The sequence below is a fragment of the Ctenocephalides felis genome, unplaced genomic scaffold, assembly GCF_003426905.1.
Source record: "Ctenocephalides felis isolate EL2017-DRISC unplaced genomic scaffold, ASM342690v1 CF-g0.4_SCAFFOLD_00845, whole genome shotgun sequence".
Classification (NCBI taxonomy): Eukaryota; Metazoa; Arthropoda; class Insecta; order Siphonaptera; family Pulicidae; genus Ctenocephalides; species Ctenocephalides felis.
In genome coordinates, this window is record NW_020536999.1 from 612,488 (window position 1) to 635,204 (window position 22,717).

The 22,717-nt window shown below is 29.5% G+C and overlaps 2 long non-coding RNA genes across 2 annotated transcripts in view; both read left to right on the forward strand.

Annotated features, from left to right (window-relative positions):
* Positions 1–16,841, forward strand: part of LOC113371940 — a 57,566-nt gene extending 40,725 nt beyond the window's left edge. The window contains exons 2-4 of the long non-coding RNA XR_003366680.1: positions 16,378–16,458; positions 16,637–16,696; positions 16,769–16,841. This is a non-coding gene — a long non-coding RNA (uncharacterized LOC113371940). The remainder of the gene's footprint in view (positions 1–16,377; positions 16,459–16,636; positions 16,697–16,768) is intronic.
* Positions 16,842–18,002: 1,161 nt separating this feature from the next.
* Positions 18,003–22,444, forward strand: LOC113371929. Its single transcript, XR_003366679.1, has 5 exons — positions 18,003–18,206; positions 18,268–18,475; positions 18,884–19,017; positions 20,043–20,426; positions 22,237–22,444. It is a non-coding gene; the product is annotated as an uncharacterized LOC113371929 (long non-coding RNA).
* Positions 22,445–22,717: the final 273 nt, after the last annotated feature.

Sequence of the window (22,717 nt, forward strand, 5' to 3'; positions counted from 1 at the left end):
TTTTTCATTTTTTTTCTTTGTCGTAGTTCATTTTACAGACAATATTATCTAGTTTAACGAGATTTTTTTTTAAATTTCATCCACGTAGATGGCCGGAATCACTGCAGCAGTGAAGGGCCTTTTTTTTGTCGCGCCGTTGGAGATCGACGATAACTAAAATATTTAGTTTTTTTCTTCAAAAATTTTACCATGTTTTCTTAAAACATGTATAAATATATTCCTAAAATTTTGAAATGATTGATAAAGTAGTTTTTTTAATATTAATTCCCAAAAATCACCTTTTTTTAGGCGGTTACACTAGTTGTGCCCCTTAAATCAATGAAGGTAAAAAAATCGGCTTTAAAATTCTTACTCAATTTTGACCTTGATCGATTTAAATATCGAGAAAATACAATATGTATTAGCAAGTAGGATTTTCTGGAAAAAATTTAAAAATTTTATTCGGGAAGTTGATTAAGTGAAAAGAAAGATTAATTAGAGAAAATCGGTTGTTGTATCTATATTATTGATGCAAAAGAAACGGCCCAGTCGCAGTCGCTTGGTATCTGTATCTTGCCGAGTAGCCGAGTAGTCGTCGGTTGTTGTATGTACGGGACCTATTAATCAAAATGCCATTCGGACCAAGTTTGACGTATCCGCGATCAATCAATTATGACAGAGTGAGATTTATTGGCCGACGGACGTCCTTTGTGCATTCGTATTCGTATTCGTATTCGGTAATAAGTCGTATAGTGTTTATGCTGCTGGTGGTGGTGCTGTTTTTGTTTGTTCCCGTTCCCGGCCGAAAGATTTATCAATCGGAGATATTATACTGGGAACAAGTGAGAAAACGTCAGCACGTTTAAAATTATCGGTCAACTATTAGCGTAATCCTTAAGGTTGCTTGTCGTTGTCAGTATAGCTCAAACCCTAGATAGAGTCTATCTATAGAATATCGTGTGTTCATATAGACCAGTCTTTCTCAAAGTGGGCGATATCCCCCCTGGTGGGCGATATTGATCTCCAGGAGGGGCGATGAAAGGCCTCGCAAAAAATGTTGGTTGTTGACGTTGGGTTAGGGGGCATTTGTAATTTTATTTACTTTACATTTTAAAGTTCACCAGAATTTGTATTCTAACGATTAATTGGTACTTTATAAGTTTGGTCGTGTTTCCATGGTGTTTAAATGATTTTGATACCATTTTATAGCTTTTTACCAAAAAATTTCCCATCAAAAGGAAATTGTCTCACCCGTTTTTACAATCTGTTTGACTCTGTTATAGAGTTTTTAGAAAATAAGGACACACAGTTGTGTAAAAACCTGGTATCATCAAAAAATGATATAGCATATCTCACAGACCTTTATGCATTGCTCAACAATATGAATCTACAACTTCAAGGCGATGGCTTAAATTTAATAAAAATAAAAAATATCATCACTGCTTTTGTAGCTATACTGTTATTACATGAGAAAAATTTTGGAAAACGGTAGTTTCATAATTTTCCAAATTTATCGGTATTGTGCTCGTATACTGCCAACATTTGGAAAATCTTTATGGCAATTTTATTGAAACATTTAAAGATATTTTAAATTTGGAAATACCAGGCTGCGTATTAGACCCTTTTTCGAATGCAAATGTAGAAACATCAGCCCAGCAAGAAGAAGAGCTTATAGAATTAACAACAAATGAAGAATTAAAAATAAAATTTAAAGATGGTTATCAACAATTTTGGCTACAGAAGTCAATTCAGCAGTTATACCCTGGCATGTGGTCGGTTGTTCGTAAATTTTTACTGGCATTTCCATCGTCATATTTGTGTGAACGTTGATTTAGCGCTGTGACAATGCTACTTACTAAAAACAGAAATCAGTTGCAAATTATCAAACGCGGTGACTTACGACAGTTTATGATTCGACTGGAACCTGTTATTGACAAACTTGTAAGAAACCATCAAATTCATCCTTCTCATTAGAGTTTGAAAATAAAATTTGATTTACTGTTTCTAAGTTGATTATAATATATAATATATATGACTAATGTCATAAAGTTGCGTTTTAATTCAGAGATTGTATAAAAAATTTGTTAGGGGGGCGATACAAAAATTTTGATCTTCAAAGGGGGCGATGGAAGAAATAAGTTTAAGAAACGCTGATATAGACGCTCCTCTCTCCCGATTTTTACGTTCGGAAGAAATACTTAAAGGGTCCTCCGCTCGACGTCATGGCGCTGCTTTTGGCATTCAAATTAATGGCGCAAAATTTGAATTGAAAATTAATGAATTTTTGTAATCGGGTATTTACTAATTTTGGTATTACAATCGTATTATGTTTTGTAATAATATAATAATAACAAAAATATACTAGATAATATTATATTATAATAAATATACAATCAAATCGAAATTTAAATCAACAAATACACTGCCGGTTTATATATATCTAGCCGACCCGACAGACTTCGTCCTGTCAAAAAAAATTGTAATGTGGCGGTGTTTTGTTCCTACCTTTTTTCTATTCTTTGCAAAAAATTATCCTGAACAGAACCGTTACCCTGTTAATGTTAATTCGGTGTAAATTAAAAATAATTAAATAAAACATTATAAGCATTTAAAAGTAAGTAATTTTAATCATGTAAATCATAATTTAAAAATTAGTTCAATTTTCATTGTAGTTTATTCTATTGTAGTGCTTTGTGATAAACGATGTTTTTTGTTTGATTACCTGGCGCATAGACAAACAAATCTGATGGTTTTCCAATACGGGAACAGACAACATACAATTTCCCATGTGAGAAACATGGGTTTTTCAAATTAATACCACAAACATTTAATGATACCATAAACGTACTGGAAACTGTAGTCGTTTAATCTCAAATGGCACATCAGTCGGAAACATTGGGATGCACGGTGCGAGAACATTTTCTGCTTTATACTATACTTTCAATATAGTAGCTTCCATCACGTTGTTTGGTAGTTTTTTTTATCGCTAACCTTGTGCCGTTGCATAGGCGCGGTTGGTCGATATTTCGTAACATTATAATTGCCGATCCAATCTTTAATTGAAGATTGTGAGGTGACAATCTTAGCAAATCCAGCGAGTTTAAAAACTCCGGTGGATCGTCTTGGTTAGTTGCCGAATCAACTGATTCGCCTGTAATTTGTTCTTGAATTTTAAAATTTAATTCACTTACATCAATGTTTTTGGCTGCCAATGTAGCTCATTAATTAAAAGAAAGATATTTCTATGTTTATATAAATATATTAAAAATTAGATTATCAAAAACTACACAAAATGTCATGACATAGATCATTGTTTTTTCTACAAATTTCGTTGCCTACTCGATTAAAAAAGAAAAGGAATGTTTTTAGGGTTTTCCCGGCAATAATTCGATTTTTTTCTTGCCGTAAGAACCATCCTTGGACTTTAACGAACATTTAAAAAAAAAATTGGCCAAATTGGTCCAGGCGTTGTTGAGTTATGCGCTAACCAACACATTTTGCGATCCATTTTTATATATAAGATAGATATCACATTTAATCTACTGGAATAACTTCTACACAAAAATTGCAAGAGCTTATTTGTGGAAAGAATGCAAAAATGAGATTAGTACACACACATTTGCAACTGAGATAGGATTGTCTCACAATCAGTGAAATTGAACTGCCAGAAGTCCTCTGTCTATAGTCTCATAATGTCGAAACATTGCCGATAATAATAGAGCATATTTAGTTTAAATTAATTCATTGTAAAAAAAAGTTGATTTTTACTACCGCCAAAAACTTATTCTCCTGCCTAATACTTTGGTTTCGCACATCGACACCTTCCACTTAACAAATATTCCCCGGTGTCGGATTATTCTCTCGTCGTAGGGTACTGAGGGGAGATCATTTGGGAAATATCAAAATCGACAAACGAGAGATAATTTACAAACTGACCTGTTGGGAGTACACGTATATGATGCGGCCGCCGCCGCCGCGAAGTTACCGACAGACAGACGGACGTACGGGCGGACAGGCGAACCCATGTAACGTCCTGTCCGCAGGGCATAGTTTGCTCATTGCTCTCATCAAATATTGATCGGCGGAAAATGGGCACGAGAGGGTGACCACCCATTCTGATTCTTTATATTTCTCACTAGGGAATGCAATACCGGTATACCGGTATACCGAATTACCGGTAAACCGCCCGATTTTTCGGCGGTATTTTTACCGGTATTTACCCCAAAAATACCGGTATTTTCGGTAATTTTACATAAGCGCTATTTGATACATAATACACTAAAGTTAAATTGCTCTGACCAAATTTATCGTTAAATTCTATAATTGCATAAACAGCTATATCTTCAAGTGATTCTATAGGATAAACAAATGTCAAATATTATCTCAACTCGTCATTAAACTAAATATTTATTGCTTTACTAAGGGCTGCATATGGTGTTACAATAAATAGAATTGGACTGATAGATAATGATGTTTGTTTCATCTTATGTAAAAATGTAACGGTTTTTAAAGTGTCATCTGCGCCAAAATATTTTATATCATACAGATTACCCCTGCGTAATTTTTATTTCTTTCTAACTTTATACATAATAATTATGATAATTAACTTCCCGTAGGGTAAGTTATTGTAATGGGCCGAAAATCGAAATTGAAAATTTTTACATTTCTCGACGTTTTGAAGGTTTCTGAACGTTTTGGCATACCTCAGAAAAAATTTATGTGTGTGTGTGTGTGTGCGTGTGTGTATGTATGTATGGATACAAATTTCCAGTCACGTTTTCGGGCGCACGAATCAACCGATTTGAATGGTTCAAAAAACATCCGATTCCTATTGATAGGGAGATAAGCTGATTAATTTTTGGCAGAGGCAGGTCCAGCAGTTACGGAGATAAAGGGCAAAGAGTGCAGAAAATAGAAATCGAGTTTTTGAGAGAACGGAGCATCCGATTTGAATGATCTAAAAAACATTCAATTAGTAATGATTGGGAGAAATGTTTAATAGTTTGTGGCAAAGGCAGGCCCAGCCATTTCGAAGATACGGAGCTAAATGTGTAAAAAATGGCAGTTTTTGAGAGAACTAAGCGTCCAATTTAAATGATTCAAAGAACTTTCTGCTTGTCTTAACAAAATAATTGATATTGGAACATTTTTTTTTGTTCCAACTTTTTTTAAAATAATCATTTTTTTGTATATCGAAAATAATTCAGATTTTATTTTTAATTCTTACTATAATACTAATATATTTTAAACAAATAATTTCAACTTTGCAATTCAGTTTATATAATTCTTATAAATATTAGATAAAGTTACAATATTAATAATAATCAATTTGAAAACATTCAGTATTCCTCGAACATCTCGTTACGGTACGGGAAGTTCCAGTAATTTGCCTTAAGGCACGATGCCATACACCCCATTAGTTTTTTTTACATACACTTTTTATGATTTTGACAATGAAAAATTGTTAAATTATAAAACAGTTCGCCTAAAAGATATAAAGAGTTTTTTATTTAAATCTTTGTTAATTCTTAATTCTTATTAAAATTTTCTGGGGTGTACATGCATGTTGCTTTTTGTCTAAATGCCATTCACACTTGGTCGCTTGCTAAATAAATTTGTGTCAAATATAATTAACTGTTATCACGTACGATGAGAAAAATTCACCCCAAGGCGTTTCCTTTGATTAAAAATCAGTGAATGATATGTTTTGACAATAAAATAATAAAAGCGTCCTCCTGCTCTCGGTGAAAGATGAAAGGGACATGATTTTCGTCACATTGATTACAACAATATTTCATGTTCGTCGTTCTTAAAAAGTCACAAAAGTCCCTTTGATGTTTATGAAGACAGAACGCGTTCGATCGTGATGCTAACTTTTCGTCATCATTATAAATTATCAGTTATATTCATCGTCGACCAGGAAGGTTTTCTAAAATCCAAACACTTGTACGAATTTTATATATTCTGTTTTTTTACCTATTTTAACTACACGGAAAAATAGCATTTTTTGCTAACGTCTATTTGAATGCAACCTAATAGTTGTCTTATTCTATCTTCTTATATATAAAAATGGAGCTCTCGATCAAATGATCCGCTAAAACTCGAAAACGGCTAAACCGATTTGGCCTTGAAAAATTCACAATTTGGCTAATCAGTAGTTTGTCGGAAAGGTGATATATTATTTCAAAATCGCGTAGAAACTTTACATTTTTAATTTGAAAATTTTTGTAGAAGCGTAATTTAAATAAAACAATGGACGGTGGCTAATACGTGAAATGTCAAACCTTTTTGACAGATGATGTTCAATTATATTTAATAGGATGTTTTACGTGAATATTATTTATTTATGATTAAATTGTAGTAAGTAGTTTTGTTTGTAGTTTTATTTATAGACAAAAACGTTATTAAACGGGCTGCAAGTGTTACTTGAGACTCAAAATATCAATTTTTTTGAAATGTTAATATGAAAATGCACTTTTTGGCATATTTTCTCAAACACGATGCTCTGAAAGATCTCATTTGTATAATTATATACTCATTGGTATTTATAAAATATTTTCTGGGTTATATTATTTTCTATTTATGTTATTTAAATTCAGAACCTAAATTTGGTATCTATAAAATCGACATTTTGTTGAATAACATTTTCCCAGTTATAATTTCCCAGAATTTATCGAAGAACAGATAGTAATATATGGAGGTTCGGTGTTAAAAAGGTCCACCACCGATGTGTCAAAAATCAGTAAAGTTAAGCATTGTTTAACAACAATATTTGAAAGTAGAGGGGCAAAGATGTATAATCAGCTATAACCTTGATTCTAATGACTTTGCTATCGGGAGATAAATGGTAATCTGTGAAAATCCATAATAAAAGTATTTTCTTCCGTTGGTAGATTTTTAGCATTAGTTAAAAATGTAATCATTTTGTAAAATCCTTTAAAATTAAAATAAGACTTAAACTGGCCGTTTCAAGTTACCCCGCCTATAGGGTGAAAAGATCTAGATAACACATTTTTGAAAGACATACTGAATTGAATTTTGCAAATGTTAATAATGTAGTTTTTCAAAAATAAGTAATTATGTGTTAATGTTTTTTGTATACTATGATTTTATCAAAATTTATCAATAATCAAAAAAAAAAACTTTAGACATGTTAATGTAAATTACTTACCTGATAGGAATATATTCGAAACTTCCGATTATTTTCCTCCTCCGCTTATTATCTTCGTGTTCGAGATATTCTTTGTATAGAATTTCCTTCGATTGAAGAAATTTGCACGTGTTAACGAGCTCATTAAATGTATCGAATAAACAAAAGTCTTTCACTTTTGCTTTCATTCAAAGGACATATCATTATAATGTTGTTTTTTTGTAAAAAAATATTTTTCCTGGTTCGTACTTGTTAAATTAAGATGGCACACATAATGTGTCGAAATGGTACATAATATAATATAATGAATAGTTTATTGTAAGTAAATCTCATCTAATCTTCTTATATCATCTATCTGTACCCGATATGTAATCCGCGTGAAATTTAAGAAAACTAGTGGTATATGGCATCGTGCCTTAAGGCAAATTGTTGAAACTTCCTGTACCGTAATGAATAATTTGAGAAATTTTAAACCAAGTTTTCAAATATTTGATATATTAAATACTGTAACTTTCATTATTTTTGCTATCTTATTGTTATATCTGAGCAAATCAAATGTAAATCATAAATCAATTTATCTCCAGAACATTAACAATCATCATTCCATTTCGAATTCAATTTAAAAAAAAAAATAGTTGTCTAATTTACACAAAATTGAAAAAGTGCTCCCGTATAGTCACAGTCTAAACGCATTTGCAAATAATTCTATGCGACATTTTCACTTGTACTGTGCTTAGCTTGGCGGCATTTTCACATTTTTCAATAGTTTTCACAATATTGGAAAAGCGCACCAGTGCATAAACAGTCTAAACGCATTTGGGTAAACATTTGTACCAGAGTGGCGCTTAGACTGTGCTTAGCCAGGGTCATTTTTTGAATTATCAATACAAAATTACAAAAATATTTTATGGAAAATAAAAAAAAGATGTAATAATTTTTTATCCTCAAAAGCAATTGTTTTGTCAATGCAAGCAGAAAGTTTTTTAGATCATTCAAATCGGACGCTTAGTTCACTCGAAAACTGCTATTTTTTGCAGATTTAGCTCTGTATCTTCGAAATGGCGGGACCTGTCTTTGCCAAAAACTAATCACCTCTTTTCCTAATCATTATAAATTAAATGTTTTTTGGATCATTCGAATCCGATACTGCGTTCTCTCAAAAACTCGATTTGTATTTAGTGCACTCTTTGCTCCATATCTCCGTAATGGCTGGACCTGCCTTTGCCAAAAACTAATCAGCACATATCTCTGTCAATAGTTGAATGTTTTTTGAACCATTCAAATCGGTTGATCCGTGCGCCCGAAAACGTGGACGAAAAAATGCGGACATACAAAACACACACACACATACACACACTACCTATTTTCTGATGTATGCCAAAATGTTCAGAAACCTTCAAAACGTCGAGAAATGCAAAAAATTTCATTTTCGATTTTTGGGCCATTACCTTACGGGAAGTTAAAAAGTAAGTTTGATAGTATTTTTTTATCTTATTGTTAGCTTTGTTATCAGAGAACAGGCTTATCTATGTATATTGCGATTTTTGACTTTCTTTTTATTTTATTATCAATTGCACCTGTATGGCTGGTGGTGGTCGTTATTATTATTTATTTTATCAGCCGCTTTGGAATATTTAATTTTTCGAAAATACAAAATGCATAAAACGTAGTTAGCGTTGCGCAGCATATAAAATATTAAATGAGTTCCCCGCAGAGACCGAAAAATATGGCGGATAATATTTTTGCCAGTTTTTTGTTGTTTCCAAAACAAATACAGATACAAAACAGTCGGCGAATTATTATTATTGTTTCATATTACAGGCAGGGGAACAAAGATACTGATATTTGAATTTATGGGAATTTTAAAGAGCGGCACATTGTATTGTATTGTTGTGTTTCATTCATTCCGAACATATCAGTTTCTATAATACATTAGTAAAAACTAAACTAGTGGTGTGTATGGCATCGTGCCTTAAGGCAAGTTGCTGAAACTTTCCGTACCATAACGAAATGTTCGAGGAATACTGAATGTAAGCGCCCGGCGCAATGTTTATTAAAATAGTCAATTAAAAAATCACTACACACATAAACTTTACCACCCTGATGGACCAGATCTAATTTATTATTAGAATGGCTATATCAGACCTTTAAAAATAAGTAAGTTAAATAAGTTGGTTTAGTTATTAATAGTATTTATTTGTTTGATGTTCACGGTTCAAGTTATACGTACAGAATGAGGATGAATTTCTTAAAAACTATCTGAGTAGGGTAGGAAATTATTTTATTATGTCAAGTAGAGGAAGGTGGATTAATAAAATTTGTAAAGCTCGAACACTGAATGTTTTCAAATAGATTATTATTAATATTGTAACATTGTCTAATATTTATAAGAATTATATAAACTGAATTGCAAAGGTGAAATTATTTGTTTAAACGGGAAGTTAAAAAACGTTTACTAAAATCTAATAAAAACTTCTGCGTACCCTTCGATATAGGAATTTTGAATAATTTGTAGTTGAAATGCGGATTTTAGTATTTGCATATGATTTTAAAACATTTTTTAACTTACCGTAGGGTAAGTTATTGTAATCGTCCAAAAATCTAAATTGAAAATTTTTGCATTTCTCGACGTTTCGAAGGTTTCTGAACATTTTGGCATACCTCAGAAAAAATGGATGTGTGTGTGTGTATGTATGCATGGATACAATTTTTCGACCACCGGATCAACCGATTTGAATGGTTCTAAAAACATTCGATTCCTATTGATAGAGAGATGTGCTGATTAGTTTTTGGCAAAGGCAGGCCCAGCAGTTACGGAGATAAAGAGCAAAGAGTGCAGAAAATAGAAATCGAGTTTTTGAGAGAACGAAGCATCCGATTTAAATTATCTAAAAACATTCGATTTATAATTATAGGGAGAAGACGTGATTAGTTTTTGGCAAAGACAGGTCCAGCGGTTTCGGAGATACAGAGCAAAATGTGTAAAAAATGGCAGTTTTTGAGAGAACTAAGCGTCCGATTTGAATGATTCAAAGAACATTCTGCTTGTTTTAAAAAAATAATTGATTTTGGAAGAAAAATTTGTTTCAAAATTTTTTTTTGTATATCGAAAATAATTTAGATTTTATTTTTAATTCTGACTAAAATTCTAATATACTTTACAAATAATTTCAACTTTGCAATTCAGTTTATATAATTCTTATAAATATTAGACAATGTTACAATATTTATAATAATCTATTTGAAAACATTCAGTATTCCTCGAACACTTCGTTATGGTACGGGAAGTTCCAGCAATTTGCCTTAAAGCACGATGCCATACACCCCACTAGTTTGTAGTTGAAATGCAGACTTTAGTATTTTCATATGAATTTAGAAAATTTTTCGCATTTTTTCAAATAACCTTTGATTTTATTTCTCGGACATCATAATTTGTTTGCATCAGTAAAAACTAGATAAAGTTTACTAAAATACAATAAAAACTGTTGTGTGCACATTAGGATATTTATATTTTGAATAATTTGTGGTAAAATGCGTAGTTTAGTAATTCCATAATTTGCTATATAAGGATTTAAATTTTTTACATTTCTTCAAATAACTTTAAATTTTTGTTTCGGACATTATAATCAATAGGTCCAGAGAAAATTTAAAAATAAATACGAATAGATTATACTTTATTAATTTAGCCATATAACTGAAACAACAAAACCGCATCGTCGTCGACTATATATATAGTATTAACATCGTCTAACTTTATACAACAAAGTTATGAAAAATAAACTTCGCATTTTATGTACATCATTAAAACTGTTTAACAGTTTTTCGAGGAGATAATATTATGCGATTGCCCTCTCCTCGTCCGGAGAAGTTGAACCCGGTTAAAATAATCTCAACTGGAAAAGTTTTTGCTTGATAAAAAAAAGTATTAATCAATTAACTGTGATTGACGACATAAGAGACGAGTATATCCGTCATACGTATGAAGTAGTCATCATTTGCTATTTAAATTGCAGTTTTTGAAAATAAAAATACAGCAAGAATTTGATTTCTTTTACTTTTATACGTATAATATTTTTATTAACTTCCCGAAGGAGTGAAAAAGTGAAAAAATTTTCGTCCACGTTTTAGCCCGCAATTCTGAATCGATTTTGAAAATTGAAAAACCGTTCGAAAGATATTGGTTGGGAATCGTGCTGATTAGTTTTTGGTAAAGATCGGCCGGGCCATTTTCTTGTAATAAAGTTTAAAAAAAAAAACGACGATTTTTATGATTTTTTTTGACGGTAGATACCATAGTTTTCTAGATCATACTAAAATATTACGGCCCTACGACAACTCGTTTAGCTTTAAAAATTTGTTAAGGTTTGCAAAAATTAGTATCATTTTTTTGGCATTTGTTAAAATTAGACCTTTCATCGACGTTTGCTCAAAAACGCCTGAACCGATTTCAGAAATTTAAAAGCCATTTGATGTGTCTCAATGAGAACTATCGCTTGTTAGTTTTGCCGAGCCGTTTCTTTGAAATTTGGAAAAAAGTGTTAAACTTTTCGTCTACATTTAAGCAAAATGTTCAGAAACCTTCAAAACGTCGAGAAATGCAAAAATTTTCATTTTCGATTTTTGGACGATTACAATAACTTACCCTACGGGAAGTTAAAAATTTATAATAATTTGTGTATTTGCTCTAGAATGCTATAATTTTATTATAACATTATTATACTATAATATGTTCACTATAATCCTCGATATATTTGTGTGAGTAAATCATTACCATACAATTAATATTATTTTAAATATAATTGAAATGACAAACTGTAAAATAATTTTATATCATAAAACAAATACTTTTAAGGCAGGAAAATCACTGCTAAACTGGCAACTTTTTCATATTTTCATTTTGCCATTGGCTTTTTTCCTGAAAACCTAGTCACCCAAAGCTCGTGTGTGGAAGCAACAAATCGCTTATTTTGCGGCTCGCATCTAAAAACACTCATAAGTCGGAGTACTACTACGATAATTTCTTCGTTTCGATGTCTCCAAATTGTTATGAACGCGGGCACCTCGTTATATATTGCAAATTGCGAATATCGAATCTATTACGACATTTACGACGACGACACGTGTTCCGGCTCCGGCTCCGGCAATCGCAAGGCCATTGATACATTAGAGTATTAGACAATATTTGACGTTGTTGTGTATGCAGATGGATTACAATTACATTTGTCGACACACTGCATGAATGTATATATTGTTAGTATGTTAGTAATACATTCGTGAGTGTGGGTATGTGGGTATACCCATGCCCATGCCCACGCACTTTATGGTCCCTCTTGGCTCTTAGCCCTTGGCCCATTGTTCCAGATTGGGTTGTAATTACCGAAGCCGGTGTAAGGTGTCGGCGGGGCTGAAATTAATTTCCTATTGTCGAAACATGTGCGAAGCCAATCAGTGATGGCCAAAATGATACAATCATCAATGGAACTAGGTCACATATAAAACTAGTTGGTATTGATATTTTGCCTTGAGGCAAGTTACATAAAACTTCCCGATATGTGTAATTAATCGACTTACTCAATAAATAATAAATTAATTTATGAGTGATTAAAAGTATTCCGAGTGGATTTATTACACATAATTGAAAACGTATGAACACGTTAACTCTGAGTATTTACTAAAAGCAAGATTTCAAAAATCAATTCTTTTTATAATGGAACCAGTTTCCATAGGACTTTAATGGTAGTATATTCATTAAGACCAAGTACTCTATCGTTATACCAAGTGAATCGTCTAATTGTAATTTTGACAAACGACAAAAAAACTACTCACTTTCTCAAACTTTGATGAATTTTTAAAATTAAACTACTTGTCGTAATGCCGTAAAATTTCAATGAGTTGTATAAGACCATGATATATATCGCTAAAAAAAGTTTCATAAAAATCGGCTTAAATTACAAGAAAACGGCTCGGTAGATTTTCACCTAAAACTAATCAGTATCATTCCCAAATAATATCTTCCAAACAGTTTTTGATTTCTTAAAATCGATTCGGTAATATGAGCTTAAATGTACACGAATAGTTTAACACTTTTTTCCAAATTTCAAAGAAACCGAGCCGACTCGACGATTTTTATGATTTTTTTTTTGTGATAGATATCATGGTCTTCTAGATCATATTAAAATATTACGGCCCTACGACAAGTCGTTTAATTTTGAAAATTCGTCAAAGTTTGCAAAAATTAGTATTGTTTTTTGACTTTTGACAAAATTTGAACTGTCATCGACGTTTTCTCAAAAACAGCTAGAACAATTTCAAAAATTTAAAAGTCATTCGATATATTTTGATGTAGATTATCTTTTCTCAGTTTTGTGCGATCTGCCGAGCCGTTTCTTTATAATTTAGAAAAAAGTGTTAAACTTTTCGTCTACATTTAAGCTCATACTACCGAATCGATTTTGACAAATCAAAAACTGTTCGAAAAATATTATTTGGGAATGATACTGATTAGTTTTAGGTGAAAATCTACCAAGCCGTATTCTTGTAATTAAATGTCGAAAAAAAAATTTAAGCCGATTTTTATGGAACTTTTTTTGGAAATATATATCATGGAACTTACTGAAGTATTACGGCTTTACGACAAGTAGTTTAACTTAAAATATTCATCAAAGTTTGAGAAAATGAGTAGTTTTTTGACGTTTGTTAAAATAAAAATTAGATGATTTACTTGGTATAGAGTGTTCGTTCGTTTTCAATGATGTGTAATAAATCCACTCGGAATACTTTCAATCACTCATACATTAATTTATTTTTTATTGGTTAAGTCGATTATTTACACATATCGGGAAGTTCATGTAACTCGCCTCAAGGCTAAATACCAATACCAACTAGTTAAATATTTATATTATCTTAATATTTCAAAATATATGCAAGGATTCTAGCTTTCTAGAACAAATACAAAAATTATTAAAAATTTCTAAATTTTTATCGTGCCAATTCAAAATACGTTCAGTGACTCACTATGTGATAGTCACTTTTCTCATAAAATTCTTAATATCTCAAATATTTCTTATAAAACGTATCGATTTTGGTACTTATTATCATAGTAGACAGATTAAAGTATAACATACTAAATACAAATACACAAATTATTAAAAATTACTACATCTTTACATCTTCGTCATACCAATTCAACAAAATGCATGCAATGACTCTAGTGCTCCCATTTCTCTAAAAAAATTTATATATTTTGAATATTTCTGAGAAAACACATCGGATATAGTATTTGTCGTCATAGTAGGCATATTAAAGCATAACATATTAGAATTGTAAAACTCTAAAGAAAATACACAAATTATTATTAATGATTAAATCTTTACACCTTCATCCGTATCAATTCAAAATAAATTCAGAGTCCAGTAGCTGCATTTGTTTTGAAATGAAACATTCTCCCGCTAATTAATTATGTTCATTAATTAAACTAAAATGAACTTTCTCGTTTTAAAGCCAGAAATGAATGCATTTATAAAGCACCACCATATGCAGAAACATTAATTAATCCGTCAACTTTGATCGAACATTAAAACGTGTAATGAATAATTAGCAGATGAACGAATTGCGACTGCCGATTATGAAAAGTGCAATAATTAAAAGTTTAGACATGGAATTACCGGGAATTCTGACGAATGCAGCTAATTAAATTAAATTTTAATTATATAACATGTTCGTTAACTGTTTTCTGAACAACACTAATTAGATGAGGGAAATATTGTGTGAAACCAACAATAGGCGGTTGTACGTGATTAGTAATTACCATATGCAGACAATCGTTTTAAAAAGCATTTTTTCTTCATATATAGTTTCTAAAGGACAAGTGTGTTTTTGGCAAACTATTCTATTTTTAGAGATCTCAAGACGGTCTGAATCGTTTGGCATCAAATAGGTAAAAGTAGGTGTGTGAGTTAAAATTTGATCCATTAAATCTATTACTATTTTTACTCTTATCAATTTTAATCTTTTACCAAAATTTATTTTTAATCTAAAGCTTAAGTATAAAATCGAATAAAGATTAAGTTTTGATTCGAATAAAAGTTTAAAAGAAGATTGGAAGATTTCAAATTTTACTCCTACTCTATGAAATTTTACTCTCTCTCCTATCAAATCTTATATTATTAACTTCCCGTAGGGTAGTTATGGTAATGGGCCGAAAATCGAAAATGAAAATTTTTGCATTTCTCGACGTTTTGAAGGTTTCTGAACATTTTGGCATACCTCAGAAACTAAATGGATGTGTGTGTGTGTTTTGTTTGTCAGCATTTTTTCGTCCACGTTTTCGGGCGCACGGATGTGTATGCTTTAAAAAACATTCGATTCCTATTAATAGGGAGATGTGCTGATTAGTTTTTGGCCAATGCAGGTCCAGCAGTTACGGAGATAAAGAGCAAAGAGTGCAGAAAATAGAAATCGAGTTTTTGAAAGAACGGATCATCCGATTTGTATTATCCAAAAAACATTCAGTTCGTAATGACGGGGAAAAGTGGTTATTCGTTTTTGGCAAAGGTAGGCCCAGCGGTTTCGAAGATACAGAGCTAAATGTAAAAAAATGGCAGTTTTTGAGATAACTAAGCGTCCGATTTAAATGATTCAAAGAACTTTCTGCTTGTTTTTTCAAAAAATATTTTTGTAATTTTGGATTAAAAATTCAAAAAATTACCCAGACTAATAAGCACAGTCTAAGCGCCACTCTGATACAAATGTTTCCGCAAGTCCGTTTAGACTGTTTATGCACTGGATGTACTTTCCCAATTTTGTGAAAACTATTGAAAAATGTGAAAATGCCGCCAAGCTAAGCACAGTATAAGTGAAAATGTCGCACAGAATTATTTGCAAATGCGTTTAGACTGTGACAAATATTTTTTCAAATTGAATTCGAAATGAAATGACGATTGTTAATGTTCTGGAGATAAATTGTCTATGATTATGATTTACATTTGATTTGCTCAGATATAACAAGATAGCAAAAATAATGAAAGTTACAGTATTCGTAATGATATATTTGAAAACGTTTAAAATTTGTCGAATATTTCATTACGGTACAGGAAGTTCCAGCAATTTGCCTTTAGGCACGATGCCAAGCACCACTAGTTTAATATAATCTTAATTCTTAGCGGCAACTTTTGATAAATTGTTCGTTTATTTAATCAAATTAATCATTTACCATAATTTCTTAACATAAAATTTACTTACTGAACCAGGCAAATTAGAGGATGTATGATGACAAATCCTAGAATTACTAGTAAATGGCAACCTAATCAAAGGCTTCGAATCAAATATGGGTAAGTTACAGTTAAATTGCTTGATAATTAAAAATTTTATCAGTGATAAATTTATATTACAAATGAAATTTACTCGAGTATTGTTATGAAGTAATAGAAATGAATTAAACAAAAATTTTGTCAGTTATTGTTTATATAATTTGAATAATTAATGTAATAAATTATTATTTTTACAAAGAATACCGGCAATGCAAAACAAAGCAATTCTTGGCAACAAAACAAATTCTTGGTCGACTCGGTAATGTAATGTTTTATTGAAAATAAGATAAAATTTATTAGTTTTTATTATTACTTTCTTTTTCTTTTTCAGTGAAGACTTTGAAATAAACAATAGAATTCAGTAAAGATGAATCATCATCATGCTATGCAAAGGGCCTAATCAGGTTAGTAGTCATAAAATAGTTATAATTACATACATGAGTATAAAAATTGGCAATAAATTATAAGAAAAGAAAATACAAGTAATTTTTCATATTTATTCCAAATAAAGTTTATACTGTTTTTATTATTATGATGAAGTTATTAAATACAATTTTCTTTTTCAGTGAAGGCTTTGAAATAACCAATGGAATACTGAATTCTAAAAATAAAAAGGGGCCAATTCGACGGCCAAAAGGGGCCAAATCAATTTTAATCTTTTATCAAATTTTATTTTCAATCTAAAGCCTAAAATAAAAATTAAGTTATGATTGGAATAAAAGTAAAATGTCTTAAAAGTAAGAGTAAAATTTTTTAAAAAAGTTCAAATTTTACTCTTACTCTATGAAATTTTACTCTCCCTCTTATCAAATCTTATATTATATAATATAAGCTTAATTCTTAGCGACAACTTTTGATAAATTGCTCGTTTATTCAAATTAATCATTTACCATAATTTCTAAGACTAGTAACATAAAATATACTTGCGCTATCTCTGCGGGTTTGTTTATTTTAAGCATAAATCGTGCGAAACTTGACTTCAGTTTAGTTTTCAACCTTGACGAGTTTATTTTTGGTACACATAGATGGGGATCTATCATTAGCGAGGTGATAAAATTCGCGCTTATTATTTGAATATTTTGACTAAATTTGTATAAATTTTTCAAGTGACATTTTGCCATAGGGGCAAGTTTAAATGCTTTCCGACTTCATGAGTCATTTTTAACTATATTTATAAAAATTTTATGCTTATATAACCTTATATTTAGACTTTATTTACCTATGAACTATATCGACTTGCTGTAGGCCTAATAATGTTAGAAACAACGGATTACTAAAGTTGTACAAATTTCCAAATATGTTATGTAATTATTCATAAATTGTTTAAATATTACAATTAATAAGTAAATTATTTCTCTTGTACGCAATATATGCATTACACCATATGCATCAATTTTCCAAATAATTCATTCAGAAAGACTTACTTGGAATACTTTTACCAAATAAGAGCATATTCAAATGGTGATACCATTTGTCCTTACAATAGATGTATTTAGCATTCAACATTCTCCACTATCAATAAGATAAATAAAATAATGTTACCTCTTCCTTACAGATCTCGTTGTCATTTTTTGAGGAACTTTGTACAAGATTTCACAATTTTTCGGAATAATGGAAAATAGCCGGAAATAAAATCTTGCATCCAAAGCTCTGGTAATAACTACAAGGACTTCAAGTTACAAAACTTCAATTCAAGTGACTGTTTATTTTAGTCATAAAGGACATTATTGTAAATATATACAATAATATAAAATGAATGTTAAAAAATGGTATAATATATTACGTACGGTGTTAGTGTGTCACTATTTTCATTTTATTTTTCTCTTTTAGAAGGCAGCTTGTTTCTACACATAATTAAATTCTTCGTGGCTCTGATCTTCTTTTGATTTTGTGGATTTTTATGCCGAGTCTGGAGTTCTTCATTACATATGTTACGTGAACTCTGTCCTTTGTACAATTTGAAATGAATTCATGGGTAAAAATTACTGTATTATGTACAATGGGTAATTTTAAACAGGAGACAAATATAATCGCTGAGGTAAAGTCACTATATTACAATAATATAAATTGAAACATTTATTTTGAATATCAGTTTGAAAATCAATCAAGACGATGAATAGATGAATGTTCATGTAAATACTTATTTCTCTTATATCTTCTAATTTTAAAATATCTCGAGATATTTGACAAGAAAATAAAAAGGTTAACTTGTGCAGATGGAGATTATGTGACTAGATGAAGTGTTGTGGATATCTATTTCATTATTAATTAAGTTAAAGTGTGTGTTTCATGTGACAGTTTCGGTTTTGTCTCGTTTGATGGTCGTGAATATCTTGGTTTGTCTCTATTGTGGTGCAAGTTTTGATTTTGTTATTTTTTATTTTGAATATTAGTATACATTTTTCTAATGTTTAAATTTTACTAATGTTTTTTTTTTAATTTTTAGCAGCTACAACGATGAGGCTGCCAAAGAATCATTGTTGAGCAAGAGCAACAAAATAATGTAAGCGTTGAAGATGCTTTTTGGTGCCCAATAATTAACGTTGATTTTGACTGAGTGGTGCAAGATCTATTAAAAATGTAAGTTGTTTTTTCTCTATTATACACTTTTATTTGAAAGAAAGTGTTTTGTTTACTAAAAGTAAGAAATTTTGCTCAAAATTTAATAATTGTATTTGTTTTAAAAAAACGTTTGAAAATTACTTGATTTTCTATGCAAATATTTAAATTGCCATTTAAAGGTAATAGCATATAATGAAAATTTTATATTGGATTGTACTAACTTTGTCCTTTTTAATTTATGATGAAAGCAACAAAATAATGTAAGCTTTTCATTGTTACTTTAAACTTTCCTTCTCATTAAATAAAATTAGTCTTTATTTTGAATCAAACGAAATTGGTTTTGATATTCAATATACCATTGCTTTTATTGCATTTTTGATATAAAGTAATTGTTTAACATATTTTGTAAATTTACTTTACATAGCCTCATGTTTAATAAAATTGTCGACTAAAACATGTAGTTAAAGCAGTACGATTGTGTTGAAAAATGTTCAGAAATTCCAAAATATTTCAAAATAAATTTTTCTTCAAAAAGTCTTTTTTTTCTCAAAAAAAGTAAGTTTTTGTCAAAAATTTTTAGTTTCTCAAAAATCTAATTTTTTCAGAGTAAATTTTTTTCAAAAATATTAATCTTTTTAAGAAAAATAATTTTTGGTATGGGAAGTTCTAGCAAAATGCCTTGAGGCACGATGCCATGCGCCCCACTAGTTTTTTTATCCCTTTTACTGATTTATAATTTAGTTGTTTTGTATTCGATTTGTATTCAGTATCCAATCTAACTAAAATTAATATATTATTTCATGCGTTTTCCATTAAGTTTTCAATAATATATTTATAATGTCAGTGAAAATCAAATACTGTGTGATATCTTAAATATATATATATATATATATATATATATATATATATATATATATATATTTAACATATCAAATTTGTTGCTCAAATGTTGGTCCAAAAATATTCATGCTGCACAATTAATAATAGTTTTGCTAATTTTCACTTTGCAACTTTGTATTTGTATTAATACTTTTTTCTATCAGGTAAACTAATAATAATTCGTCGGATTCAAATTTGGCGCCAACATGGCCGCTTCGCTGTCATTCGAAACTGTCAAAGTCAAAACGAAACCGGTGGCGCCGACGAATCACGTGGCGACGCTACGAAATCTCTTCTTTCGCCCGATGACTGTCAACGAGTGCACATGGAATATGAAAAGAGAGGTTAGCGGTTGAATTATTCGAAACTGATAGTGTTTTAGTATTTGTTTAGAGTGTTTTGTGTTTGTTAAATTATTTTGTGCTCGAGTTTAAATCGTACGGTTGTGCTATAACTTTCAATAGTCATTTTGTGCAACAAGTTTTATGTTAAGTTACAATTGTGACATTCGGCGCCATTAAAAGTGAAGTGACATTACAAGGCAAGTGGTAAATGAATTTAATCACTGTTTTTTTTTTTGTAGTTTTTACGTTAACTTTGAATAAATTATCAACTTGAATAAAACTACTATAAATCAATTACAAAACATTCGTGATTCTAGTTTTACCAACATTCAATTTGATTGACTATTAAAATAGAATGTAATCGTATCATTTAGAATGATCCAATGAGGATTTTACGTTTTTCGTTTACATTTTTCTTTTCACTGTTTTCAATTCATGAATACTTTCTATGTAGAACCATTTGAAAATACTAAATTGTATTGATGCATCATTTCATTTTTTGGCATTTGGATGAAATCATAATTGGGACACAATATCTTATCGAAGTCGAGCAAAAGTTAAAGGTGAAAATTAAGTGTTTAATTATATTAATATATATATTTATAATTACACAATTTTATTACACATTATTTATTACATATTTTATATTACAATCATATATACTATTTTTATATTATTATATTTATATATGTATGATATATTTTTATAATAAATTAACTTAAAGAAAGACAGGAAAAACACAAAAAATATAATACACCAATTAATATAACAACAATAAATATTAGAATAAAAAAATAAAACAGAAACAAATAAAAATATTTAAAAAAAGCTATTCCCATCGAGACATGTTATTACTTTGAAATTTATTAAACAAGTCAAACTTATTGTGTTTTTTCTGTGTTTTTATTATTAAAGTGTATTAAATTGTTAACATAGTGTTAAAGTAGTTTTCTTTGAAAATTTTTATATTTTTTTTCCAAAAATTTTTTTTAACAATAATCATTTTCAAAATATTTTTTTCGTTTTTGTCAATGATTTTTTTTTAATTTCTCTTGTCAATGATTTTTTTAAAAATTTTGTTTTTGTCAATTTGTTTTAAATTTTTTTGGGTCATAGATTGTTTTAAACTTTTCTTGCCATCGATATTTTTTTTTATTTTTCTTGTCAATGATTTTTTTTCCAAAATTTTAAATCAATAATTTTGTTCAAATTTTTTGTTAATGATTTTTGTCAATAATTTTTTTTATCAAAATTTTGTTTTTGTCAATGATTTCTGTTTTTATGTTTTTTTGTCAATAATTTTTTTTATCAAAATTTTGTTTTTGTCAATGATTTCTGTTTTTATGTTTTTTTGTCAATAATTTTGTTCAAATTTTTTGTTAATCATTTTTGTCAATGATTTTTTTTCCAAACTTTTGTTTTTGTCAATGATTTTTTTCTTGCTTTTTTGTCAATGTTTTTTTTCTTGCTTTTTTGTCAATGTTTTTTTTCTTGCTTTTTTGTCAATGTTTTTTTTTCAAGTTTTTTGTCAATATTTTTTTTAATTTTTTTAATTATTTTGTAAATGTTTTTTTCCAAAATTTTATGTCAATGTTTTTTTTGAAAATTTTGTTTCTGTCAATGATTTTTTTTTCAAATTTTTTGTCAATAATTTTTGTTTTTTTTTTTAATTTTTTTCCAGAATATTTTCATGGTCATTGCGACAATGGTTTTTTTAAAATTTTTGTCATTGATTTTTTTATAAGAAGTTTTTGCCCATATTTTTTTCCAAAATTTTGTCAATGATTTTTTTTCAATTTTTTTCTAAAATTTTCTTTTTGTCAATGACCTCTGTTTTTGTTTTTTTTGTTAATGATTTTTTTCCAATTTTTTTCTGTCAATGATTTTTTTCAAACTTCTCTCATGGACTAATGTCAATGATTTTTGTTTCAAAATTTCAAATTTCTTTTTCAAATCCATTATTGTTCTTAATCGATTTCTAATTCAGTTGTTTTGTTTGTTTGTTTGTTTGCAGGTTCGCAAGAATCGTCACGTACATGTTGATGATAGGTTTGAGAAGAATTCACTCGTTTGTTATCTATCATTGATATATATTATAGTTTGTTATCTCTTGATTCACATAATAATTCGTTTTTATAATAATGATAATGTAATATTAGTATTAAAAATAGATTTGATTAAGCTATTTGTTGAATTTATTGTCGTATTTTAACTTTTTTGATCGGGGGCTTACTGTTTAATAAACCTTATTTGTTTCAAATGTGCTTTGTCGTTTCATTTTCATCAATTTCATTTCTTTTCATGGAGGATTTGATCATCAGGATTCAAACATTTTTACTATTATTAGGACAACAGTCACATTTTTACATTTGACAGCAACAATACGTTTCTTTAATCAAAATGTAACAGTTATATATTAATTGATATTATTATTGTATCACTATTTGAAATAAATAATTAGGTACGGTGCAAAGTTTTTGGTCATAAAATTTTTT